Below are 13,298 nucleotides of genomic sequence, written 5' to 3' on the forward strand. Positions count from 1 at the left end.
TTGGATCCTTCCAAGTACTTATCTTTTAAGTGAAGTTAGTTTCTGATTCTCACAGCTACATCTAAAAGACAAAAATTATCACAAATAATCAATTCTTAAAAGTAAAATTAATGTTGAGAAACAGTATTAGAATAAAAGAAAAAAAATTATGAAAAAATACTTACCTAATATTAATATTCTCTTTGAACGGAAACCAGTTTTCTAGAGTTTGATATATTTGCAAAGATAAAAATATTTAACTTAGTGTTAATGTTTTGGTCTGGTCTGAAAGCAACTTAATTTGATTTTATTAAACACCTTGAAATGCTAAAAGAATTTATATAACAATATTGTTGCAATTGCTCTAAAGAAACTTAACTTTTAGTATTGCTACATTATATAATTTACTGCCAGCTTAGCAAGCTATTGAATACAATTTTATTTTTATTAAAAACAAATCTTTTTCTTTAAATGTCTTTATTCGTAAATTTACCTGGTGTTGACTTTAACAACTAGTGGGCTATTCTAAATAAAATCTTTAATTGAGAACCCTACAACCTAAAACCCTTGACTATTTATGTGACTGTGCTAAGGAATAGTTCTCTCACCAGGTGGTTTACAGTACAACTCTATGACATTCACTGCAAAAAGCTGACTTGGCCAATAAGATTGCCATGATGAGTGGTCTCTGTCCAACTGCACAAATAGCATGAGTTTGCTTTGTAGTGATTATTATTTCTGAGATCCCTCATCTGGTTTTAATAGGTTTATGAATTTGGCTTGATCTATTTCTTTCTATCTTGAAGTAAAAACCCATGCTGCAATGCATATGGCTAGACAGGCTCTTTCTTTAGGCATGTTTAAAAATACTGAACATTAGCTATTAAATTGTCCAATCCACTAATTTAAGAATAATCCTAAAGTGTACTATAAGTAAGATTTTAACTAAGATTGAAGTAATAGGACTGGAACTAATGTACTATGACTGAAATATGCACCTTTTGCCATTACAGACATTCTGTGTTGCTCTACTTATTCAATAAGTCAGGACTTCTACTTATTCAATAAGTCAGGACTTCATACAGTACCTTCAAAATACTTTCAGACTGATGATGGCTGAAGGATAATGTGGCAGAACAGAAACTATCCTTGCTTGGAATCATAAGACTTTCAGAGGTAAAAACTTACCTGGAGGATAGGCAGTATGTAGCACAGCAAAAAAAAAAAAAAAAGTAAAGAAAATCAGGATTGTTTTTATGCTGTAAATAATTTTTATTATGCTCTTGTTGTTAGGGAATGTCAGTTTAGTGGACCCTTGGGCCAACCTGCAGGAGACTGGGAAAGGTATTCAAAAGTCTCTAGTATACCACAGGCCGGGAGGAAGATGTTTAGGCTGGACGCAGAGGTGCTCTTCACCCTGGAAGCTGGTACTCCCCCGAGAGGAGTCCATAGGAGCCCAACCGCTGGGACTTAGGTGGCTTCACGCTTGGAAGCCGAAGCCCCACCGGGAGGAGCCCGTAGGAGCCCGGCCGCTGGGACTTAGGCTGTAGTGGATCAGGACTGGAAACTGGAACCAGACTAGGACAGTAGGTGAGTACTGTAATGGGGCTCGGGTTCTGGAACCAGGCAGGAACTGTAGCAAGACTCGGGAACTGGAACCAGGCAGGAACTGTAGCAAGACCCGGGTACTGGAACCAGGCAGGAACTATAGCAGGCAAGCAGGAACCAAGCAGGTACTGCAGCTGGCAAGCAGGAACCAAGCGGGCTCTGTAGCTGGCAGGCAGGAACCATGCAGGCTCTGTAGCTGGCAAGCAGGAACCATGCAGGTACTGTAGCAGGCAAGCAGGAACGAAGCGATAGCAAAGAAGGACGCTCCGGGGCACAGCGCAACAGGGATCCGGTAGGTAAGCCCGTTGCAAGGCAAAGACTGGGTGGCCGCGGCCGGCTTATCAAGGCCGTGGCGTCTGACGTCAGGATTTGGGCGGAGTCATCGCTGGCGGGAAATGACCTAGAAAAGCGCCCAAGTGGCACACGCGCGCCTAGAGCCAGGGTGTCCAAGGAAGGCTTCCCGGTGGCGCGGCCCTGACCGGGATGCCGCCGAACAGGACAGGAACTAGGCTGGTGAAAGCGGGAACAGGTCCAGAAACATGGAGGTAAGGGTCTGGTCACGGCACTCGCGGCCAGAACAGTAACAGTACCTACCCTCTTACGCCCCCTCTTAGCCGGTCCGGGTTTACTTGGGTGGTCCAGATGGAACTGCTGTAATAAGTCCTTGTCAAGGATGTTACGGGCCGGTTCCCAAGAACAAGAGGCTTCAGCAATGACACATGGAACACATCGTATATGCGCATGGAGGAGGGTAGGCATAGTCAGTAAGAGACTGCTCCCACTCATTCGGCGACTCGAAAAGGCCCACAGAATCTTGGAGCTAGTCTTCGAGACGGAATACGAAGCTGAAGATTTTTGGTGCTTAGCCAGACATGGTCTCCTGGGAGGAAGATGGGTGCTGGCTGACGATGTCCGTCCGCCCATTTCTTGGTGGACGGTGTGGCTTTATGGATCTTTCCCTGGATAGACGTCCACAAGGAAAGAAGCTGGCGGGCTGAAAGTTGCACTGCTGGGAGTGCACTAGGTTTAGGTGAAGGCAAGGGCGGTCGAAGTTGCTTCCCATAGACGACCAGGAAAGGCGAACTTCCTGTAGCAGCATGCGTATGATTATTGTATGAGAACTCTGCCCATGGGAGTAGCTTGGCCCAATTATCTTGGCATTTGTTCACGAACGAATGGAGAAAAGTCTTCAGGGTTCGGTTAGTTCGTTCTGTTTACCCATTACTTTGAGGATGGGACGCAGACGAAAGACTAAGTTGCACATTGAAGCATTTGCAAACTGCCTTCCAATAAGGAGCCGTAAACTGTGGTCCTTGGCCGGAGACTATATCCTGTGGGAAACCGTGAAGTCTGAAGATATGCTGGGCGAAAAGGTTAGCTAGGTCAGGTATAGAAGGCAACTATGGCAGGGGGACAAAGTGTGCCATATTGGAGAATCGGTCTACGGTTACCCAAATGATCGAATTACCTGCCAAGATGGGAAGATCCACGACAAAGTCGGTGGAAATGTGTGTCCAAGGCTCCACTGGGGCAAGCAATGGTTGCACCAGGCCTCTAGGCCTCCCGATGAGCGGTTTCTGCATGGCGCAGGTCGGGCACGAGCTCACAAAATCTTGGACGTCCTGTCTCACCGTCGGCCACCAGTAGAATCTGTTCAACAAGTCTAAGGTTCCTTTACAGCCAGCATGGCCCTCCGTGAGGGAGTCATGGGCCCAAGTGGGACCTGCTCTCCGGAAGCGACGTGGAACGACGGTCTTCCCTTGAGAGGATACCAAGGTTGTTGCTAGACTGACCTTCACAGGATCCAAAATAAACTGAGGCGTGTCAGGGGTCTCTTCGACCTCAGAAGAGCACGAGGGCGCATCGGCTCAAACCTTCTTAGAGCCGGGTCGATAGCATAAGGTAAAGTCGAACCGGTCAAAAAACAGCGACCACCGGACTTGTCTTGGGTTCAGGCATTGGGCTTGCTTCAGAAATGCTAGGCCTTTGTGATCGATGTAAATCGGAACCCGGTGGGTTGGCTCCTTCCAATCACCGTCTCCATTCCTCCAGGGCAAGTTTCACGGCTAGCAACTCCTTATCTCCAACACAGTAGTTGCTCTCTGCCGGAGAGAATTTCTTCGAGAAATATGAACAGGGTAGCAATTGTCCAGAATCTGAGTACTGGCTCAGTACGGCCCCCACGGCCACAATGGAGACATCCACTTCCACCACAAATGGCCGGCTGGGTTCCGGATGACGAAGGCAGATGTCTAAGAAAAAGGCTTCCTTAAGGGCCTCGAAGGCTTGGCAGGCAAAAACAGGCCAATCCACCGCGCTGGCCCTCTTTCGGATGAGGGCGGTCAGCGGGGCCACAATACGAGAGTAGTTAGGAATAAAGTGACGGTAGAAATTGGAAAAAGCGAGGAAGCGTTGCAACGCTTTACGGCCCTTAGGACGGGGCCAGTTCTTAATAGCCACCACTTTCTCAGGATCCATTCGCAAGCCGGTTGCAAAGACTATGTAGCCCAGGAACGGCAGGGATGTCTTCTCACAGCTACTTTTTTGCAGTTTTGCGTACAGGCCATGCTCCCTAAGTATTTGGAGCACCTGACGGACATGCTGACGGTGGGAAAGCAGGTCCTGGGAGTAGATTAACACATCATCAAGGTGGACGATTACGCAAGTATTCAGAAGATCCCAAAACACCTCTCTCGCAAGGTGCGGGGACTCCGCCGGAACATTACGTAAGTCCAACCTTGTGAAAATCTTCGCTCCCTGGAGCCTATCGAGGAGCTCCGAGATTAACGGGAGCGGGTAACGGTCCTGCTTAGCAAAGAAATTTAGGCCTCAATAGTCTAAGCATGGTCTCAGCGAGCCGTCCTGCTCGCTAACATAGAAGGAGACTGCCCCTGCAGGGGATTTGGACGGGCGAGACTGCGAAAGGGCCTCCGCCTGGGTATAGGAAAATATGTCCGTAAAGTCCTCATAAGGTACAGGAGGACCCAAGGCAGAGTGCATCAACGGAAGTGCGGGAATCTTAGGCACTTTCATACAAATAGCTAAGCAAAAAGGACTCCACTCGACAATCTGTAACGTATCCCACTGAATCGTGGGGGAATGCTTCTGTAACCACGGCAACCCTAGCACCACAGGGTGGACAGCCTTATCCAAGACTAGGAAGGCTATCTCCTCCGAATGGATCACCCCGGTGCGGACGGTAACGGGTGCCGTGGACATCAGGACAGGACCTGGAAGGAGCGTCCCCTGGATAGAGGTAATTTGTATCGGGACTTTCTGTCTTTGCGTAGGGATGCGCAACTGAGAGACTAGGTCCTGCAGGATGAAATTACCTCCGGCTCCTGAATCCAGGAACGCCATCGTCTCAAACGATCCTCCAGGATATTCCAGAGTAACAGGGACGGTAAATTGAGGAGCTGTAGCACAGCCTAGGAGGAGCTCCTCCCGACTTCCTAGGCTTTGGCGTTTTCCGCACGCTCCTGGCAGCATGCCAAGAAGTGGCCCTTCTGACCACAATATAAACACAACTTCAACGAACGGCGACATTGCCTTTCTTCAGCAGAAAGTGGGGCCCATCCCAGCTGCATGGGTTTGCAGGTGGGAGCATCCGGATGAGAAATCTTGGGAGAGGATACCGGTCTCGCAGGCCCACGGGCAGGACTGTGGCGAGAGGAGCGCTGCTCCTTGGCCCGTTGTTGTAGGCGGCGGTCAATGCGAGCAGCCATCTCAATCAAGGCGTTGAGGTCCTCCGGCAGATCTCGAGCCAGACAGACCTTCCAAGAAGATGGCCTTAAGACTACCATCCTGCCAACCTACTTCTTGGGCTAAAGTCCGAAACGCCATAGCATAATCTGCCAAGGAGCACGCCCCCTGTCAGAGTTGCAGCAGATCAGATGTAGCCGTGGCTACTCGGGCGGGCTCATCAAAGGCCTGACGAAAGTTCGAGATGAACTGTTGTAGGTTCATTAGCGAAGGATCATTGTTTTCCCAAAGGGGAGAAGCCCATATTAAGGCTTTCCCATCAAGCAGGGACAGGATGTACACCACTTTCACCGCATCCGAAGGGAACTGCCGAGGCAGCAGAGAGAACCGTACAAAACATTGGTTCAGAAAGCCGCGGCAGGTCCTTAAGTCTCCAGCATAGCGGGAGGGTGCCAGCAGCTGAGTCACTGAGGAGTCTTGACCCTCGGGGGCTGGTTCTGGGGCAGACGAGGATCTGGCATCCAACCGGGCCAATAACTCCCCTACCGAACCAGTAAGGACCTCGAAATACTGTTTTTGATACTGCAGCTGCTGGGCCAACCCAGGCAGGTCCAAGGGGACAGGCGCATCTGCAGAGTCCATGGCCTTGCAATCTGTTAGGGAATGTCAGTTTAGTGGACCCTTGGGCCGACCTGCAGGAGACTGGGAAAGGTATTCAAAAGTCTCTAGTATACCACAGGCCAGGAGGCAGATATTCAGGCTGGACGCAGAGGTGCTCTTCCCCCTGGAAGCTGGTACTCCCCCGGGAGGAGCCCATAGGAGCCCAACTGCTGGGACTTAGGTGGCTTCACCCTTGGAAGCCGAAGCCCCCCCAGGAGGAGCCCGTAGGAGCCCGGCCGCTGGGACTTAGGTGGTAGTGTATCAGGACTGGAAACTGGAACCAGACTAGGACAGTAGGTGAGTACTGTAACGGGGCTCGAGTTCTGGAACCAGGCAGCAACTGTAGCAAGACTCGGGAACTGGAACCAGGCAGGAACTGTAGCAAGACTCGGGAATTGGAACCAGGCAGGAACTGTAGCAAGACTCGGGTACTGGAACCAGGTGGGAACTATAGCAGGCAAGCAGGAACCAAGCGGGCTCTGTAGCTGGCAGGCAGGAACCAAGCAGGCTCTATAGCTAGCAGGCAGGAACCAAGCAGGCACTGTAACTGGCAAGCAGGAACTGTTAACGTCTGGATGTGGATCCTTAGGCCGACCGGCAAGAAGAGACGGTCGGAAGGCAGACACGCACAGTGAAAGATGAAACTTCACCTGGAAACCCGTGACCCCACCAGAGGAGCTGTTAAGGCCCGGGTCGCTAGGACTTAGGTGGCTTCGCCCTGGAAGTCCGAGGTCCCCCCAGGAGGAGCCCGTAGGGACCCGGACCGCTGAGACTTAGGAGAAACGCTGGTGTGGATGAAAACCTGGAGCGGACTGTGGTGAGGACTGGCAGCAGAGGTCAGGAGCGAAAGGACGAACCGGAGTCTGGGCAGGCAGCAGGAGTCGGAGCCGAGAAGACAAACCAGGATCGGGGCAGGCAGCAAGAATCAGAACCGTGAAACAAACCAGGATCAGGACAGGCAGCAATCAGGCAGAAGCAAGAGGAGCGCTGGAACCGGTACACAGAATCAGGAACTCAGGAACAGCAACTAGCTCTCCGAAGAGTGACCACGTTGCAAGGCAAAGCAAGAGAGGAAGCTGCGAGTTTAAATGCCCCACCAGGGCTTACGTCAGAATAGAGGGCGGTTCAGCACTTCCGGGTGCTGGACCTTTAAGAGGGCCGTCCTCGCGCGCGCGCGTTCCCCTGCAGGGGGAGGAGTTACCATCAGGCCGAGCCGGCGTCTCCACGAGGAGGACGCCGCTGCCATGCAGCCAGGCCCACCCGGAATCGCGTGGCTCGCGGCGCTGGAGAGAGGCCCGCGAGGGAGGTAAGGACCCAGTCGCTGTGCAAGCGACTGGGGCTGTAACAGTACCCCCCTTCTTACGCCCCCTCCTCAGGGGTCCCAGCTTCCCAGGATTGTCCTGATGGAACTGGAGTAACAGCGACTTGTCCAGAATATTTCGGGCCGGCTCCCAAGAATCCATGCCAGTAGGTATTCCCAGCGACGAGCGTGGAAACGCATGTCTAGAACCTCTCGTACCTGATAAGTAGGCTCTTCATTAGAGATGGACGATACGGCATCTGTAGCTGGGTGATGAAAACGAGAGAGTACCACAGGTTTCAGTAGAGATACGTGGAACACATTGTGAATACGTAAAGATGAGGGCAGTCGAAGTCTATAGGAGACTAACACAATCCGTTCCGCTACAGTGAATGGGCCACAGTATCTAGATGCCAATTTCCGAGAGCGGCCCGGTAAATGGAGATTCTTGGTGCTTAACCAAACCTTGGTACCGGGTAGAAACACGGGCGCTGGTCGCCGATGACGATTGGCACATCTTTGTGCTTTCTCCCCGGAAGATGCGAGTCGCTGTTGAACAGTCCTCCAGAGATGATGAATCTGATGAGCCACTGATAGCGCTGCCGGTGAAGGAACCGTAACTGGAATGGGAACCGGCGGTTTCAGGTGGCGTCCAAATACCGTCTGGAAAGGTGATTGTCCCGTCACCGAGTGAGTGTGATTGTTGTAGGCAAACTCGGCCCAGGGAAGAAGAGAAACCCAGTTGTTTCCTTTCTCAGAGATAAAGCTTCGGAGGAAGGTCTTCAAAGACCTATTCATTCGTTCAGTTTGTCCATTACTTTGTGGATGGAAAGCAGTAGACAGATTCAACTGCACCCCAAACTTCCTGCAGATGGCTCGCCAGAACCGAGCAGTGAATTGAGGACCCCTGTCAGAAACGATACTTTGTGGGAGCCCGGGAGCCCTAAAAATGTGTTGTGTGAACAGGAGGGCCAGCTCAGGTGCCGAAGGTAACTTGGGTAGAGGTACGAGGTGAACCATTTTGGAGAAACGATCCACTGTTACCCATATCACAGTGTTGCCCTTGGAAGGAGGTAGATCCACCACAAAATCAGTGGCGATATGGGTCCATGGTTCCGTGGGTATAGGAAGTGGCTGCAGGAGACCCCACGGTCGGCCGCTGAGAGGCTTCTGCCTGGCGCAAACGGGGCAAGAGTCCACGTACAGGCGTACATCCTGGCGCACCTTGGGCCACCAGTAATATCGATTCAGAAGATCAAGTGTCCTTTCTCTCCCGGCGTGGCCCCCGGAGAGGGAGTCATGAGCCCAAGCGAGAACTCTCTTGCGGTCCCTACGAGGAACAACTATACGCCCTTGAGAGGATACAATAGTACTGGCTAACTGGACCTTGGCAGGATCGATAATATGTTGAGGAGGTTCCTCCTTCTCCTCCTGAATATCATTACGCGATAAGGCATCCGCCCGGATGTTCTTAGCGGCTGGCCGGTACTTGAGGATAAAGTCGAACCGACTAAAGAAAAGCGACCAACGCGCTTGTCTGGGGTTCAGTCGCTGAGCTTGGTTCAGGAACTCCAAATTCTTGTGGTCGGTGTAGATAGTCACTGGATGGAGAGCTCCCTCCAACCATTGCCTCCACTCTTCTAACGCCAGTTTGATTGCGAGCAGCTCCTTATCCCCTATTCCATAGTTGTTTTCGGCTGGGGTAAACTTTTTGGAAAAATAGGAGCAAGGAAATAGATGACCAGAACTGGACTTTTGAGAGAGGACCGCCCCTACCGCTATGTTAGAGGCATCCACTTCCACGAAGAAAGGCTGCGTTGGATCCGGATGTCGCAAACAAGTGTCTTGGAGGAAGGCCTCCTTTAAGTCCTCAAAAGCTTTGCAAGCCTCGGAAGACCAGATTCGAGTGTCCGCGCCTTTCTTAGTCAGGGTGGTGAGTGGCGCCACCATCAGGGAATACTGTGGAATAAAGTGCCGGTAGAAATTTGCAAAGCCTAAAAAGCGTTGCAGAGCCTTCAGACCTACCGGCCGTGGCCAATTCCGGATGGCAGATACCTTGCTGGGATCCATTCGAAAACCTGTTGCAGAAACGATATATCCTAAAAAGGGCAAGGAACTCTGTTCAAAGAGACACTTCTCTATTTTTGCAAACAACCGATGATCCCGAAGAATCTGGAGCACCTGTCGAACATGTCGTCGGTGAGAGACCAGATCTGAAGAGTAGATAAGAACGTCATCTAAGTATACTATGATGCATGACTGTAGGAAGTCCCGAAGAATCTCGTTCATTAAGTGTTGAAACACAGCGGGAGCGTTGCATAGCCCGAAAGGCATTACTAAGTACTCATAATGTCCGTCCCGGGTATTGAAAGCGGTCTTCCATTCATCCCCGGGACGGATACGGACCAAGTTGTAGGCCCCCCGTAAGTCCAGCTTAGTAAATACCTGTGCTCCCTGGAGTTTGTCCAACAGTTCTGGGATTAACGGCAGTGGGTAACGATTCTTTTTGGTTATGGCATTATGTCCACGATAGTCTATACATGGCCTCAAGGACCCATCCTTCTTTGCCACAAAAAAGAAACCTGCCCCTGCAGGAGACTTTGAGGGGCGAATAAACCCCTTCGCGAGATTTTCAGTAATGTAATCCGACATGGCTCGAGTTTCAGGCTGGGACAGAGGATACACTCTTCCACGAGGAGGGGTGGATCCAGGAAGCAATTCGATTGCACAATCAAAAGGGCGATGCTGTGGCAGTAATTCCGCTTTTTCTTTAGAGAATACATCGGCGAAATCCTGGTACGGGAACGGAAGCTGAAGTCTGATATCTGTATGCGCTAGAGGTATTTGCTGCCCCTCACGGGACTGGATGCAGGAGCGGAAACATTGTGGACTCCAGCGAGTGATCTGGAAGTCGTCCCATCGAATCACCGGGGAGTGCAGTTGGAGCCAGGGTAACCCAAGAACCACAGGGTATACAGATTTTTCCAAAATCAGGAACGAAATCCTCTCCGTATGAAGCAGCCCAGTCTGGAGGACGATGGGCGTGGTAATCGTAGTTATGCTGCCAGCAAGTGGTGTACCCTGGATAGAAGTGACCCGTAAGGGTGGTTCCCGAATTTGCGTGGAGAGGTGAAGTCGCCGCACCAGGTCCTTAGTGATAAAGTTCCCTCCTGCCCCGGAGTCAATGAGGGCTTGCGTGTGGAAGGAACCACCTGGGTACTTTAAGGTTACAGGCACTGTACATTGAGGAGTTGCATTAAGACAGCCTAGGGAAACCTCCTCACTTATCCCTAGGCGCTGGAGTTTTCCGGCCGCTCCTTGCATTGGGCCAGGAAATGACCCTTCCCTCCACAGTATAAGCATAACCGCAAGTCCCGCCGACGTTGCCTTTCCTCTGGGGTCAAAGCGGATCTTCCTAAGTGCATGGGTTCCTCCGTGGAAGACTCCGCTGGGGTACTGGGGGTGCGAGACCCAGAATTCGAGGGTCTAGTGGTAATCGGTGGCAAGGACGCCGGGCGACAGGGAGAACGCCCCTCCTTAGCTCTTTGTTGAAGGCGTCGGTCAATGCGGCCTGCTACGTTAATGAGCGAGTTAAGGTCCTCCGGAAGATCACGAGCTGCCAGCTCATCTTTAATTCTAGCCGCCAAGCCTTCTAGGAAAATCCCTCGGAGAGCATCATCGCCCCAACCAACCTCTAGAGCAAGTGTGCGGAACTCCAAAGCGTAATCGGCTAGGGTTCGTGTCCCCTGCCGGAGCTGGAGCAGCTCTGAGGTTGCGGAGGCCTGACGTGCAGGTTCATCAATAAAGAAAAAACTGACTCCCTTCATTCCCAAATCAACAATACTTTTCAGAAAACCATGCTCTATGGACGACCTCAGCACCAGCCTTGCCAAGGAACTACCCAATTTGGACCTCTCCAACGCCGACACTGTTATAATGTCATGGCTTAACATCACGCTCTCAGTAGCAAATAAAATTTGCCCCTTGACATCCAAAGAAATCAATCCAGCACATCCTAAAAAAAACCTTGGTTCTCAACAGCACTGAAAAAGCTCAAACAAGACCTACCTCATAAAGAGCAACGCTGGTGTAAAGATCCCTCCCCCGCCCATCAAGCCAACTATAAAACCACTATGAACCACTACAGGACCACCATATTATGCTCGAAGAGAGATTTCTATGCCAAAAAAATACATAGCTTCCTGTACGACCCAAAAACACTATTTTCATAAGTATCAGTCCTCACTACACCTGTTCCACCAGTCATCCCAGAAGAAGAAGCCCAAAACAAATCCACAGAATTGGCATTATTCTTCGAGAAGAAAATCAACAACTTACTCGCACCGCTGACTACTTCAAACACCCAGCCTCCACCCATCTACAAGCCATCCCCATCCACACACAAACCACTACTAGAATCATTTGAACTCACATCTTCCCTGGAAATTGAATCCTTAATCAAGAAAATGAAGCCATCGTCACATCCAACTGACCAAATACCTACTAAACTCTTACCATTCCAAACACCATAGCCAAACTACTGGCAGATATCATACATTGTTCCCTCGCACAAGGATCTGTTCCGGACTCTTTGAAAACCGCTTCTCTAAAACCACTACTAAAGAAACCCAATCTTGATCCAACCAACCCCGCAAACTTTCGCTCCATCGCAAATTTATCATTTATCGCCAAACTAATGGAAAAATTAGTCAACAACCAACTTACAGACTACTTAGATTCTCACAACATTCTCTATCCTTCCCAATACGGTTTCCGAAAACGCTTAAACACGGAAACACTCTTACTCTCGTTAACAGACAACATACTGATGGGCCTAGACAAAGGCCAATCCTACCTTCTGGCCCTTCTCGACATCTCCGCAGCATTCGACACGGTAAACCATGCAATCTTCATCAACTGTCTGACGGAAATCGGCATCACAGGCTCGGCACTCAAATGGTTCAAATCTTTCCTCAATAATAGGAAATACAGGGTGAGAATAAACGATAAAGAATTCCAGCCCATCCCTTCCAACCATGGCGTACCCTAGGGATCCTTGCTATCCCCCACATTGTTTAATATCTATCTGTTACCCTTAAGCCAGTTCCTAGAAAGCTTCAACCTAATTCACTTCGTATATGCTGACGATGTGCAGATCTTAATCCCTATCACTGATCCCACCTCCAGCACCCTGCACTTCTGGAACAACTGCCTTCGCTCCATCAATAGTCTGCTCTCAAGTCTCAATCTGGTTCTTAACACTTCCAAAACAGAACTGCTAGTCATCTCTCCTAATGACAACAACCCCCTTATCAGCAACCCACTTTCACCATTAGTAAAGCAAGTGAGAGACCTAGGAGCTACTCTTGACACCAGAATGAACTTCAAAAAGTTCATTAACAACACCACCAAGGAATGCTTCCATAAGCTTCATGTCCTAAAACAACTAAGACCACTTCTACACTTTCAGGATTACCGTTCAGTAGGGATGTGAATCGTTTTTTGACGATTTAAAATATCGTCCGATATATTTTAAATCGTCAAAAATCATTAGAGCCGCGATACAATAACAATTCCCCCGATTTATCGTCAAAAAATCGTAAATCGGGGGAAGGGGGAGGGCGGGAAAACCGGCACACTAAAACAACCCTAAAACCCACCCCGACCCTTTAAAATAAATCCCCCACCCTCCCGAACCCCCCCAAAATGCCTTAAATTACCTGGGGTCCAGAGGAAGGGTCCCGGTGTGATCTTTTACTCTCGGACCTCCGTGCGTTGTAGAAATGGCGCCATTTTGCGCAAAATGGCGCCGGCCATATGGCAACACGATTCGACTGCAGGAGGTCGTTCCGGACCCCCGCTGGACTTTTGGCAAGTCTTGTGGGGGTCAGGAGGCCCCCCCAAGCTGGCCAAAAGTCCCTGGGGGTCCAGCGGGGGTCCGGAACGACCTCCTGCAGTCGAATTGTTTTTCCGTACGGAAAACGATTCGCGGTAGGAGATCGTTCCGGACCCCCGTTGGACTTTTGGCAAGTCTTGTGGGGGTCAGGAG

General features: G+C 50.3%; 1 protein-coding gene across 2 annotated transcripts in view; it reads left to right on the forward strand.

The window, feature by feature from the left end:
- LOC115086980 overlaps nt 1-13,298 on the forward strand; it is a 56,515-nt gene that overhangs the window by 17,647 nt on the left and 25,570 nt on the right. The gene's annotated exons all lie outside the window — the stretch shown is intronic.

Source organism: Rhinatrema bivittatum, chromosome 3 (assembly GCF_901001135.1).
Source record: "Rhinatrema bivittatum chromosome 3, aRhiBiv1.1, whole genome shotgun sequence".
Lineage (NCBI taxonomy): Eukaryota > Metazoa > Chordata > Amphibia > Gymnophiona > Rhinatrematidae > Rhinatrema > Rhinatrema bivittatum.